Source organism: Dermacentor andersoni, chromosome 10 (assembly GCF_023375885.2).
Source record: "Dermacentor andersoni chromosome 10, qqDerAnde1_hic_scaffold, whole genome shotgun sequence".
NCBI lineage: Eukaryota > Metazoa > Arthropoda > Arachnida > Ixodida > Ixodidae > Dermacentor > Dermacentor andersoni.
This window is the reverse complement of record NC_092823.1, coordinates 45,932,234-45,946,616: the sequence shown is the minus strand read 5'-3', so window position 1 is coordinate 45,946,616 and position 14,383 is coordinate 45,932,234. Positions and strand designations below refer to the sequence as shown.

General features: G+C 43.6%; 1 long non-coding RNA gene and 4 other non-coding genes across 5 annotated transcripts; all 5 read left to right on the top strand.

Annotated features, from left to right (window-relative positions):
• Window positions 1-779: 779 nt before the first annotated feature.
• Window positions 780-854, top strand: TRNAS-GGA (transfer RNA serine (anticodon GGA)). The gene has a single exon. It is a non-coding gene; the product is annotated as a tRNA-Ser (tRNA).
• A 207-nt stretch (window positions 855-1,061) lies between these two features.
• Window positions 1,062-1,136, top strand: TRNAS-GGA (transfer RNA serine (anticodon GGA)). Its single transcript has one exon. It is a non-coding gene; the product is annotated as a tRNA-Ser (tRNA).
• Window positions 1,137-1,343: 207 nt separating this feature from the next.
• TRNAS-GGA (transfer RNA serine (anticodon GGA)) lies at window positions 1,344-1,418 on the top strand. The gene has a single exon. It is a non-coding gene; the product is annotated as a tRNA-Ser (tRNA).
• A 207-nt stretch (window positions 1,419-1,625) lies between these two features.
• On the top strand, window positions 1,626-1,700 carry TRNAS-GGA (transfer RNA serine (anticodon GGA)). The gene has a single exon. It is a non-coding gene; the product is annotated as a tRNA-Ser (tRNA).
• Window positions 1,701-4,794: 3,094 nt separating this feature from the next.
• LOC126543136 (uncharacterized) lies at window positions 4,795-10,635 on the top strand. Its single transcript, XR_007601940.3, has 3 exons — window positions 4,795-4,994; window positions 7,027-7,221; window positions 10,558-10,635. It is a non-coding gene; the product is annotated as an uncharacterized lncRNA (long non-coding RNA).
• Window positions 10,636-14,383: the final 3,748 nt, after the last annotated feature.

Genomic DNA, 14,383 nt, shown 5'->3' with positions numbered 1-14,383 from the left:
TATATCACAAAGTGCTATGCATAGCATAGTGCACACGCACTACGCTATCCATGTGCTCTTCCTTTGCAAAAACAACAGGTTGTCAAATGAGATAAAAGTACTGAAATGTTCACGCAAAAAGCGATAGTATTTTGATAAAAAAAACATCCCCATTGGCTTGAGTACACTGCCGAACAGCACTAAGCAACGCGTCGTGAGGCACGAAATAGAACAGGCCCCTAATGTCAACCGCGAATGCAAAACCTCCATTCTAATTTTGCTGGAAAATTTTGTTGATGTAATCAGAGTTTATCTGTAAAAATAATCAGGAATGTGATGTTGTTTCAGGCCCTTTAGCCAAAACTTACTAACTTGAAGTTGTCAAGTGCCGCGCTCACTTACTATCGCTCTAAAAGGAATGTCTTGCTTGTAGATATTTTGCACTAAAATCACACTCGAAGAACTATACGGGCTCTTATCAACGCTCTTAGGGAGTTGCTGCTGCTCATTCTCTTCACAAAATCCCCAAAACACCTCCTAAGCTTCCGACAAACAAACTTTTATGGGAGTAAAGTTCCTGCCAATGGCTTTTTGCGCTTTTACACCAAAGGCGCCCTTCGGCATTACGACAAAATTGTCTTCTTTGTCGTAGCAATTGCTACGAACGGGTGGATGTCTGATTTTCCCTTTATTCATTACTTCTCTCCACCTTGCGGGTTTCCGCCGAACTACTACGTCAAACCTTGCCTTTGCCTCGTGTGTTGTCGACAAATTCGACTTCGCCCTGCCATCTGCTAGCCGCCTGGTTAGCTCAGATGGTAGAGCGGCTGCCCCGGAAAGGCGGTGGTCCCGGGTTCGAGTCCCGGACCAGGACGAATTTTTCTTCAACTATGAGGCTTTTCTTTCGAGGAACCCGTATGGGTTTCCTTTGTAGCAATTGCTACGAACGGGTGGATGTCTGATTTTCCCTTTATTCATTACTTCTCTCCACCTTGCGTGTTTCCGCCGAACTACTACGTCAAACCTTGCCTTTGCCTCGTGTGTTGTCGACAAATTCGACTTCGCCCTGCCATCTGCTAGCCGCCTGGTTAGCTCAGATGGTAGAGCGGCTGCCCCGGAAAGGCGGTGGTCCCGGGTTCGAGTCCCGGACCAGGACGAATTTTTCTTCAACTATGAGGCTTTTCTTTCGAGGAACCCGTATGGGTTTCCTTTGTAGCAATTGCTACGAACGGGTGGATGTCTGATTTTCCCTTTATTCATTACTTCTCTCCACCTTGCGGGTTTCCGCCGAACTACTACGTCAAACCTTGCCTTTGCCTCGTGTGTTGTCGACAAATTCGACTTCGCCCTGCCATCTGCTAGCCGCCTGGTTAGCTCAGATGGTAGAGCGGCTGCCCCGGAAAGGCGGTGGTCCCGGGTTCGAGTCCCGGACCAGGACGAATTTTTCTTCAACTATGAGGCTTTTCTTTCGAGGAACCCGTATGGGTTTCCTTTGTTGCAATTGCTACGAACGGGTGGATGTCTGATTTTCCCTTTATTCATTACTTCTCTCCACCTTGCGGGTTTCCGCCGAACTACTACGTCAAACCTTGCCTTTGCCTCGTGTGTTGTCGACAAATTCGACTTCGCCCTGCCATCTGCTAGCCGCCTGGTTAGCTCAGATGGTAGAGCGGCTGCCCCGGAAAGGCGGTGGTCCCGGGTTCGAGTCCCGGACCAGGACGAATTTTTCTTCAACTATGAGGCTTTTCTTTCGAGGAACCCGTATGGGTTTCCTTTGTAGCAATTGCTACGAACGGGTGGATGTCTGATTTTCCCTTTATTTATGTTGTGTATTTCATTGCAACATTTTTTTTAAACAGAACAGCACGGTTTTGACGGGGACAAGCAGGGAGAAACGACACGGGCGAGCGCTGACTTGCAACTGAAGTTTATTGCTTGGAAATAACAATATATAACAGCTCCAACCAACAGGAGAAACAAAAAAAGACCATGCATATATTCACAGTCAATCATACATGCTGCACTGAACAAGACAGATAACTGTAATCATCATATGCCCCCCCCCCCCCCCCCGCTAAAAATGCCAGTTCATTGGACGTAATCAATAAGGAAGATTTACTAACGCATGCGTATTTTGACCAGGCGATGTGCGTTGCTTCGATGATTTCACGCGTTAGTTGGTTACTATGTTTACTTAAAACTTGTGTTCGAGCGAAGTCAGGGTGGCAAGCCCTGCTGTCGCCGTCTCTGCAGTGGATGCCAAGATGCCCTTTTAATGTGTTATGCACATTGTTGTTGTGCTCCTTCAGGCGTTCATTAAGGCATCTCCCCGTTTGACCGACATAAAGCCTGCCACATGACAACGGAATGGCGTAGACAACTCCCTCTTTACAAGAGACGAGTTGATTTTCATGTTTGATTTTTCCCTCTCTTGAAACGAAATGATTACTAACCATTTTTCACATCTTCCCAGTTTATCCGGCGCCGAAAAAACTATTTTGACACATGCTCTGTTAGCTATCTTTTTTATTCTATGGGAGACATGAAGAAAATAAGGAACTACAGTGGTTTCTACTTTTACCTTTCCTGTCATCGAATCTACCCGTTGTTCTTTTCTATTTTTGCTCAAACTACTGAGGATAGTTTCTGACACTGACACTGGCAGCTGCTTGAGATAACCAGCCTTTACCAGACGATCTGTTTGATGATTGAAGCTATCTTCATTGCAGCCTTCATTGCAACAGTCATAGCATCGCAACAACATATGTATTTCTTGCCAGCACAATTTCCAGAATATAACGCTCTACATAATTTAAAAATCCACCTTCATTCCAACCTGCGAAAGTGGATTACAGGGCTTATACTGCAAGTAAATAACCTCTAACATATGTAAGTTCCCGATTTACACGGGAATATGCTTTGTGTGCAGGGAAACGAATCTTTTCAAATCTCTAAATTTCATGAAAATGGACGGCGCACATTCCCTCGCACACCAATGTTTAAGCCTTCAGTTACAAAGGAGTGTCTATACCTGGCCCACTGGAAGTGCGCATGACAGGTAATCCTTTCGAGCACAATGGGCACTGTAAGTAAAATTTCTGGGGCAGCACCAGGCGTGCGGGTTTCCTTACGTACATGTGCGGCGTTCGCGCGAAAAGAAGCATTTCCGAGAATTCGCATTTTAAACTATATTTTCGTATCGCTTAGCCATGACTTCAATCTTTTCTTGCAGTGTCTGGAAATACAACGTCTGCACACCAACGTACACGAATAATACTTGCAGATGCACTGTTATCTACCAAAGGGACCTTTGTATCCGCTAAGCTATATCGCTTGGCAATGGATTGAGCGTTGTCATAGTGACAATGGTTTTAGATGACGCATGGGTCATTTGTAAAGTTTATATAGGTTGCGTCCTTTTTATGCAATATGGCGGCGCTTAGAAAAGGATCCTTAGGGCAGCCAATGAGAATACGCATTTCGCCATGCGCGCAAGTTGTGCGCAATATACGTTGGGCTATTTGGTAGCCAAATAAAAAAATTATATCTGCAGCAATAACTGACATAACGAGAAACTACTCAAGCTGAAACAAAATAAAAGATAAACACGCAACTCATACTTACTCATCAAGTGCAGAAACAGGCGCTCAATGGAAACATTTCAAAAAGACAAAATTATTGGAAGCCCCAAGTATAAGCAAAACAGACCACCAAGGTTATTGCGCCTGAACTTGCCTTTTAAAAGTCACTAATCATCACCACAAACAGTTCTGTGCAGCTTGATGGAAAATAACATTTCTTTCATATATAATGCGACGGAGTGCGTAGTAACACTATGACGCTAGCGTTGTGAGCGCGACCACTCGCGCTCATTGAGTGAACATGGGTCACGGGAGTCTTCGGGACCGTCTGTTATAGTCTTTAGTTTTCTTATCTCTTGCGCGCGCTGAATTGATCGAAGAGAAAAAACACAGAACTAGCGCAGTATACTATGGCGACGTTAACTGTAACCGTTTCGAACCGGTATGCCCTCTTTCATTTTATGTTTTGGTTTAGTGTGGCAGTGCCTTAGCCCAGTAAGTGTGTCCCTATTCTACACGTGCTGTGCTCTGGCACTAGTTTTTCTTTTACCAGTGTCCCATTCCTAATACTCCTTTCCATTCCTAATGCTCTCCTTTCACATTATCTCTACTTGCACCCAAAAGGCTCCTTTGACTTAATAGCTATGCGTAAGAAATGCAGCCCTGGTAACTTCCAAGTACCTTTTATGCTCTTCGTTGGTTACATTTATTTGTTCAATACCCTGATTCTATTATTATTTACAGTATCCGCTTTCTTTTCTATTAAAATATTTCGGCAATACCAGTCACAAGCGCTCCCAGTCATCTGATCGCCTGGTGCAAAAATAAAAGAAGACAATGGCACGGCATTTATGTTGCCGCCCATTACGTCGTCCTTTTATACAGGTAGATGTTTCTCTAACTTGTGTATAACGCGTCTTTCTCTAGATAAGCATGTAAATTGTATTACTTATTGTGGCAAGCATATGTATAATTAGTGGCAATTGTGAATAGAAAATTCGTACGTGTTGGTTGGCACACGGTGTTACTCGGGGTATAGTTAATTCTGAAGAAACTAATTCCATTCACTAAATTTTGGTTTTTCAAGAGCACTTCATAAATTTTGCATAATATGAGTAGTTTATGGAAAATAGCTTGGTATTCGACCTCACCAAAAATTCGCGTCTTGTCCGAGTTGTTTTGCTGCATACCGGAGGAACTGTGCTAAGCCCTTTTTTTCTTGTAATGTTAGCCAAACGTTTCTTTTCCCGCACGTAGCGGCCAGGTCAAGAAACCCTGCCTGCCAGGAGACTCCTAAAGTGGAAAATTGCAGCATTGTGCTCCGAAAATGGAGCTTCAATATTGAGACTAACGAATGCGAAATAAATTTTGTTTGCCGAGAAAACAAAAATTTGTTTCACTCACAAGAGGAATGCACCAGAGCTTGCCCACCAAGTCAGTAGCAGGAAATCGTATTCTTTAACGCAGCTTCATTATAGCCGAAATTCACTTGCCTCAAGTGGCCTGCATAAGTCTTAGACCAGTGTCTACTAAAAAGCAATATTCATGATACATATAAATGTATCGCAGGTATAACTTAGTCGAAGTCACTGTTTATATACTCGGTAACTATTTTCTTTATGAAATTTAAAGATGTAGTGAAATAATTTCGGCTAATTATATCTTTGAGCTAAACAAAAGCGCTACACCTTTAAACTCAAGCTAACATGCCGACAAGTTTCAGAAGGCCCTAAATTTTCATTGTAATAGTTTTTGTACGTCCTGCTTTGGTTTCGTTTCCACTGTGTCGTGAGGTCATGACGCAGCAGAATGTCAAGTGGAAACAGGACACTCCGACATTTTGACATTTACTCCGGCTCCCTCAGTAGTCTGATAGGCTGCTACGATCGCCGTCGTATTTATAGCAGCACAGTATGAGCCCGTGTGAGTCAGCAAGTGCCAGAAGGTCGCAATGTCCTGCTCCCACGTTTCCACATATGTCATGACGTCACAACAGAGTAACCTTCTGAGAAAGAAAACCTAAACTGGATTTAGAAAACGTATTGTTGTGCTATATTTAGGCCTCTCCCGGGCTTGACAGTATATTCTCGAGGGTTTAAATGTCCGAACGTCCAGCATGCAGCACTTCAAAGAAGCAGCACAGAGGTTTCGTCATGTCCTCTTGGGGAGTATTGATTACATTTTGAGACGGTGCCAAAGTGTCATTGAAATACTTGTAACTGTGAGGTGAATGCCGGACACGAATCAAGGGGATTGTGGGCTGCGAATAAATGATACAAAGATGAGTTTTATCCCGACGTAGAGAGAAGTTGTCTAATAAAATCTCCGCACAACAAACATTCCTGCGATGGTAAAGCACTTTTACTTTCCGTGTCACTTGAGTTATAACACAGACAAATACCATGAGCGTACTAAAGAACAGTCTCCATGCAATTCCTGTTTTATGCATATATGCAATATCAATACCCAGTCCGTATAGACATCACAAGGGTTCCACTGCGAACTGCACTGGGATGAAAGTCATGACTGCTGGAAATGAGTAAGCGAGAAAATCTGGAATATTGCATCCAGCGTCCAAGAAGCAGAAAAGCTTAGCGGCGATTAGCGGTAAATGTGAGAAAAGCGTAGTGGCACTACGTCGCACTGCTTTGAGCTTCCGGATCTATGATTTTAACCACGTTCACCACATTGCAAGGTGTTGTTAAGGAGCTCACACGACGTACGTCAATCCTCTCCGAGCAGTGAAGTGCTACTTACTGAATTTGGTCTGCAGCAGCCAACCATATACCCATATATCATATATCTATCACGTGACCGGCTTTCCACGTTTCAGGCGCATGCACATTCTTCCACTGTGATACTCCTAGTGGTAACGCATTCAAATATCACGGCACTAATCCTTTCAGGAGGCTTTATCAATAAGACAGACCGATTGATGTATTTAAATAAAGCTCTATGACCATTTCCAAAAGCGGGTAAGGGGAATGTTGCTAAGAGTGGCTCACGCTGGAATCTTCACACGCGAAGCTACATCGTTAGATGCCTTATGGAGAGTGACCCTTAAAATGCTGGGAAAATAAGCGAATACACTGCATCTCACTCGGCTAGAAGTGATCTTTCCTAATCAAGTGTTTACTGTAAGCTAGGTGTAACTGTGGCAAAAAAAACGTTCGGTCCTATTCAATAAAATTCCCGTAAGTACAAAATAAGTTTTTTTTTACGTTTTAAACCTACAGACAAGTTTGAAATGTTTATCGGAACCGCTCTATCTCTTGTACCACATTGTATCGATGCAGGCTTCTTCATTGAAAACTATCGCTTTCTCCGAGAGGCGGCACCTTTGTCCTGTCTATGTTTGTGACGTAACTAACACTGGATGTAAATGTTTTAGCAGTTGTTGAGGAAGGATAGAGTGAAGCCAGCCATAATAACTATTTAATATTGTTCCCCATTTTCTTGTGTCTAGTTTCAGGAGTGGCACCTCGTCCGAAAGAAAAGGATTGCTACTATTGGCTCTATAAAGGAAACGGATGTTACTCATACTGGTTTACTTATTATTATGACCGCTGGGGAAGAAGTTATCCAGTAATGATATATACTGGATGTGGAAGGTGGCGACATAGGCGCTATGTTTATTATCTGCATGCAAGAAAATGCGCAGGTAAGAGATGCGCGTTTTGCATTTGTGTCCCCAAATTTGACAGCAAATACGATTCTATTGCTTGCTTCGTATCAACAAAGAAAGCTTGTGAGAACTTCGCTGCTGCTGAATTAAATTTATTTTGAAGTAACTTGTGCGTGCTACCGGCAATACTGAAACCTGCAACCCGAACTTCGTGCAAAAAGAGCATACATTTCCTAAACTTACACTCTGTACGCTGAACGTTTTTTAGCGGGCCTTCATTGCCATGAATCATGGCAATCATCTGACGGCACTAGCACAAGTTCCCTTATTCGTTCATCGCAACTCATATCTACGTAACAGTTCTGTTGTGGTATCATTCTATCCATGATATCTAAGTATATGTGAGCGTTATACGAAACAATAACTGTACTGCACAATGCAGTAGCATGTAATCGGGCGTTTTGCAGCTCCGTAGAATCATGCAAGCTAAACGTCTTTATATATATATATATATATATATATATATATATACTCAATAGTACATGTGAGTATGTGTGTGCGCGTTTAAATTTGGTACAGACTGGTTACAGTTAATATTAGCCCACTTAAAACATAGGGCTGCACTACAAGTTGCAGACACCTCTATAATTGGAATATATCTTAGACAGGTTTATAGAATGAATTTGTTCGGGACATCAAGTTTAGGTGCGTGCGATTCTAACCTCGGTAATGAAAGACAGCATATTTTTTAACCTCCTGCAAAATTAACGCATAAAAATCTCCGCTGCAGTCGCGATGAAAATGTTCTGGCTGAAAAACAAAGGCGATATTATTCTTTATGTTGTCTATCCTAACCGTGATCTCTGTGCCTGCAAGCTTTTCTTGACAGCGTTGAAGTGCGCATAAACAGAAATGAATCCGTTGTGAACCCTGAAGTGGGTAACTTTTAATAAAATGTTTGACTACACATGAAAAAGAAAGCTATAAAATCAAAATCGCAAATGAAAACTCGGTAATTCCGCCATTTCTCTTTGCGTTGAGCGGAACGTGGCGCCTCTTGCAGCCTAATCAAAACATGCATTTTATTTGTGACCGCACTATACTAGAACTCAACTTTATACACGTGCCTCTTGTAGCACGAGGCCCTTTGTTTGCTTGTCTAGCGTGCCTTTCTAGCTCACCATCAAAACCTATGCAAACACTTCACATTCAAGAAGTAATGTCTCCCCGCTTCTTTGATTAACCACACAGTGCTTCTTGTGACGAAATGGCCCTGGGGCAGCTGAGCCACAAAGCAACAAAACTCCGCGGATGTGCAACGTACACAAGTCTCAAATTAACGAATGAGACACCATTAGGCACGATATGGTAATCAACTAAGGCTCGTGCCCTCAAAGCTGTGTTGAAATGTTTTAATTGTTTTAGTTAAAAGACGTTGGCGGGCTAGTTGGTTAGAATCCATGGTAGAGTGTATAAGCGCGATTGAACGAGGACGTAGAAAGAAACAGACACATAGACACAGCGCTTCACTTTCAACTATAGATTTTATTTTCGCACGCATAGGTAGATATTTACCGTTCGAGCGGAAACAAACGTAACAGCAAAAAAGAGGAACATTCAGTGGTGCATTTCGATAAACCGTACCCGCGTGCAAGGCATGAGGAAAGCATGTACTGCAATGGTCACAAAGATAATCCGAGGAATCGTACTTTCTTTTCAGATAGCGACACCGAACGCTTGCTTACGCACTTTTGCTCTAATTTTGCAATCTCATAGGCCTCCACAATCTCCCTCGTCATCCTGTTATGAGCCTTATACAGAATGGAAGTGCTTTCTACTTTTTCTTTCTCTTGCTTTCTACGTCCTCGTTCAGTCGCGCTTATAAACTCTACCATTAATTGCTTCGCCGCGCACGGCTTCCGACAGTCCTAGGTGCAAGAGATTCAGGAGTGATTACGTTTCGTGTGAAACAGCTAAACAATATTTTAGCCGGAGGCGCTGTCTGTCTGCAGAGTACTTGGTACATTGGAGTCATCATCATTATCATCATCAGCCTGGTTACGCCCACTGCACGGCAAAGGACTCTCCCATACTTCTCCAACTACCCCGGTCATGTACTAATCATGGCCATGTTGTCCCTGCGAACTTCTTAATCTCACCCGCCCACCTAACTTTCTCCCGCCCCCTGCAACGCTTCCCTGCCCTTGGAATCCAGTCCATAACCCTTAATGACCATCAGTTATCTTCCCTCCTCATTACATGTCCTGCCCATGCCCATTTCTTTTTCTTAATTTCAACTAAGATGTCATTACCTCGCGTTTGTTCCCTCACCCAATCTGCTCTTTTCTTATCCTTTAACGTTACCCCCATCATTCTTCTTTCCATAGCTCGTTGCGTCGTCCTCAATCTGAGTAGAACCCTTTTCGTAAGCCTCCAGGTTTCTGCCTAGTACGCGAGTACTGGTAACACAGCTGTTATAGACTTTTCTCTTGAGGCATAATGGTAACCTGCTGTTCATGATCTGAGCATACCTGCCAAACGCACTCCAGCTCATTCTGATTCTTCTGATTATTTCAGTCTCATGATCCGGATCCGCGGTCGCTACCTGTCCTAAGTAGATGTATTCCTTTACCACTTCCAGTGCCTCGCTACCTATCTTAAACTGCTGTTCTCTTCCGAGACTGTTAAACACTACTTTAGTTTTCTACAGATGAATTTTTAGACCCACCCTTCTGCTTTGCCTCTCCAGGTCAGTGAGCATGCGTTGCAATTGGTCCGCTGAGTTACTAAGCAAGGCAATATCATCAGCGAATCGCAAGTTACTAAGGTATTCTCCATTAACTGTTATCACCAATTCTTCCCAATCCAGGTCTCTGAATACCTCCTGTAAACACGCTGTGAATAGCATTGTAGAGATCGCATCTCCCTGCCTGACGCCTTTGTTTATTGAGATTTTGTTGCTTTCTTTATGGAGGACTACGGTGGTAGTGGAGCCGCTATAGATATCTTTCAGTATTTTTACATACGGCTCACCTACACCCTGATGCCTTAATGTCTGATTCCGTACATTGGAGTAGTAGGTGGCAAACGTCCTAGTCATCGAGTCCCCACGAACGTGTCTGAGAGGACACACGCTTACTTGGAAATAAAAAGTGTTACGTGAAAGTAGTTCTGAGGGCAAACAACGTAAGAGGGCAATTGATGCGTCGTGGAAGCTGATGATCTAGCTCTTGCTCATTTAAGATGTGGACCAACTTTCGTGTAGTGCTTTGTGATTTGTGAACAACATACGAACAGTCTATCCGGTCCCTGATTTCAAGATACATAGACCTACCATGCATATATACGTCTTTTTTTTTTTGTCTTTTTCAGAAATAAGATGAAAGCCATGTGGATCCTGGGAATAAAGCAGGACAATGCTTGTCGTTTGACCCATATCACTTAAAATAATATATGCGTTTCAATGATTCTAGAAGGAACAGAACGCTCCGTGAGAAACGAGCAGTAGCGATATACTGGTCACAAGAATGCATATGCATACATATAATCTTAAATGTTATATCATATTTTTCGATGTAAAATCAATAAATTCCTAAATACGGGAAGTAATGCAAAAGTTTTTAGCCGAGTATGTTTCAGCACTAGTCATGTGGTACTGTATAACCATTTCAATATTGCAGCCTGAGGACATAGTTTCGCAGCTTGCCGTAGTAGCAATATTTAAGTAGGAACTTTCAAACTGCGAACACCTTCGTAAGCATCGGTTACAGGTAAACAGAGTTTCCTATTGAATTTTACGTACGTTATTATTTGTCACTAACTTTGAAGTATATCTGTGGAATTGTATTGACAGTAGTACAGTGTTAAAAACCTTTTCCGTTGCGCTTTGGGGAAGCATACAAACTGACATAAAATTCAAGTAATTGAATTCTATGTTCCATGCGAGTTGCTACACAATAATTGTTACTAACTACGAAAAGTATCTTTATAATTTCATGTTCGTCAAAAAACGAGTTATAAATAGCACAAATGCAATAAACGAATAGTGGAAAATTCGCTTAGCATTGCGGATGTCATTTTCTTAGCAATATATAGCCTTATACTCTTTCGTGATGCCTGTTGCATCAGCGTCTTCAGTAGCAATTATCACACGCGTAAGGTCATTCTAAAATGTTTCATAGTGGGTACTTACACTGGACTAAGCACTACTTCTAGCGTGCAAAAATTGCCTGGAGACCACAGAGTGCCTCACTGTCTCAACCCGCTAAATTCCTGCTCAAGGGAATTTAAGTTTGTATCAGGGCCATGACTATAGGAACAACGTCTGACCTAATAATGCCGCTTTCCCCGAGGGCTGAGAATTAATGTTTATTAACAAAACACAACAAAGGAGGTCATGGTTAGCTACTGCATTGGCCACTGGCATGAACTGGGCCTATGATTGTGATTGTTTTATACATTCACGTAGACGTTGATCACGCCGAAATTTAGCGGTCATCTCCTTCCATACGTATAATTAAGGTCCTTAGAAATAACTCTAACGTAAACAATGGAAGTGGGCTTTAAGACCGCACAACAAATGAGTGGAGAAATATACAAACCGCACTAGTATTCTTCCAAATTCGCGCGTTCATCAAACTTCGTCATGAACATTGTCTCGACTAGTTTCGCTACAATCACCTGTGGCTTGCAGACCAGTAACGATGGTGTCTAAAACCGACGCCGAAAAGTAGTGTCGGAATCATGTCACAAGCTTGAGCGTGAAAGGTTGCTCAAGCCAACCTGCATTATTATAGGCTTGAAGGATCAAGTTTCTGACAAGACGTTTTCTTGACATGTAGAACAGCTTATCACTTTCGGTGGTCCTCATTGCAATATCAATTACATGGACACTCCAGGCACGTTTCCGCGCCTTCGCCGCGATGTTCCGTGTAAACTCCAAGGGCGATAACACGGTCACCGTGAGCACCACGCTGCATGCACGAGTTAAAGCGTGCGAGGGGAGCCGACGATCGCGCCCGAATCTCGCCCGCTCGGAACGAGAGAAAGCGGGAAGGAAGCGCGCTTTCTTCCGTAGCGCGCGAGGCCCCAACGTTGCGATTCATCAAGGGTAGGAAAGAGGTGGCGTTCGACTCTGGCTACAACTGCATATGTGGCGGCTGCGCAAGGTCGCAACCCGCATCTAGATAGCGATGTGCAATGGGGACCCATTCTAAATGCGTCGACAGCTCTTAGCTTCTTGCGTGCTTTGTGCTCTCGGCGCCCAGTTTGCGTTGGAGCGATAGACAGCACGGTCACTTTGCTCGCTCCCCGCCAGCGTTTTGACGAGTGTTCGCCGTCGTCAAGTGTGATGTGTTCATATTTGCTGTGAGCGCTCACACCATGCTTGTTAATTTAGTTAGCAAGCGCATATGTAAAATTCACATGGTCAATAAAAGTACTATCCTTACTTCTTACGGCTGTCTGCTAATTTGCTCTTAGAATATATGATTCGCCTTTCGGGCTAAACCGAATTTTTTTGCTCCGTGCACGCAGAAAAAAATGTCAGTTGTTTAGCTCGGCTATGCCAGGATATACGTAGCGAAAGCTAAAGCATGCTTAGCCTTGGTTAATCTTGATTGCAAGTCCAGGTTAGTCTGGTTGTCTAGCTATGTTGCGGCGTTTAGCCAGTCGTTCGGCGCACTGTTCGTCTGGTTCCTAGGCGATTCGTTTCCTCTTCATCTCGTTCCGATGGCGATTTCAGGCTTCCTCCTGCTGATCAGAATTGTCGCCGTCCATACTACCGCCTCAACTGTAGTTGCGGCGCACGCGAGCTCTCCTTTTCAATCCTCCGACATGTTATCAGGCATGCGACGCAGCTGGAGAAGCGAGTGGAGGTGAATGCAACTACAAGGAACGCGGTGTGATGTCATGTGCCTCCTCGGAGCACCGCCATGGCGAAATCGCAAGTTCGCGGCCAGTAAATCTTTCACTTTAAAATTTGGCTCATGAAATGAGGCGCGTGCCGAGTGCACAGCATGGCAAACGCTGTCCAGAAACAGGTCAGCCACCTAACGTCCGCGGCCACTGAGACAAACCTCAAACGACAGCTGGATGAGGGCTTTGTCTTTGAGTTCCTGCGTAAGATAATTGTATTTTATTGTATGTTTCATTGACAATCAGAAGCTAGCACGTCCATAGCTTCTGCGTGAGCAGTACATTACGAATTTCTTGACGCAATTTACTTTGAGAAATTCAGTTACAGCAAAAAGGCACTTGCGCATGGCGAAGGGCCTAAAGGAATGACGATGTATGCTGCATTTACGCACAGGAGCTTGCGTGCGCGACAAATGTGGCTTGTGGTGGTGGTGCCTTATTAACGTCGGTTGTGCTTGTGTGACGTCGGCAACAACTTCGCTGTACATTTTTCACAGGGTGGAATAGAGGCAAAACTTTTTATGCACGGGCGTTATTACCAGAGATGATATATTTATCGCAGCCCCCTTGTTGCATAGATTTACCCAAAAGTGAGGCACATGTTAGCTCTCCAAATGCTAGCTTTACGATGGGTCCTTTTCTACCGCACACCCCTACTTTGGAAAAATGAACGTGCCTGGCACTCTCGCTATCGGGATGCTCTGTAACAACAGTGCTTCGTGTCACAAATTTACCGCTCCCGCCACCAGTCACCTGTGCTAATATTTTACCTTCTGGAACTGTACATGCGTAAGTTTTCTGCTTGCTGTTATACACGTAGTATTGCCTGTCTAGTATGCCTCTTCTGGTACTTTTAAGCCGAGTTCTTCTATTTTATTTATATTGCAATAGCAGACCAAGTAACGTGCTCTTGAGGCAATATATGTACAGCGCAGAATGATGCCAAGTATATGCAAGAATCGTATGAATATGCAAAAGTAGAACGAGTAGACGAATGGAAAAATAAAAGTGCTCTTGCAACTCACGTGTAGAGCAAAAAGACAGTAAGATTGTCTGAAAAGGTAGCACTCACATAGCTCTCAAGTTGTACAGGCACCGAATGGTTGGGTTGCCCACCTAGGCCTAGTCTAAATTCATATGCTCAAATTCAATACCCGTCAAGAAGAGATGCACTGCTGCTGCGCCAGATGTGGACGCCTGCCAGTCCAGGTCTTCATTTGTTCACATACAGTCTCGTCAACGCCTTGCCAACCCTAATGTGGGTCTCGAAGACTCGACGCTT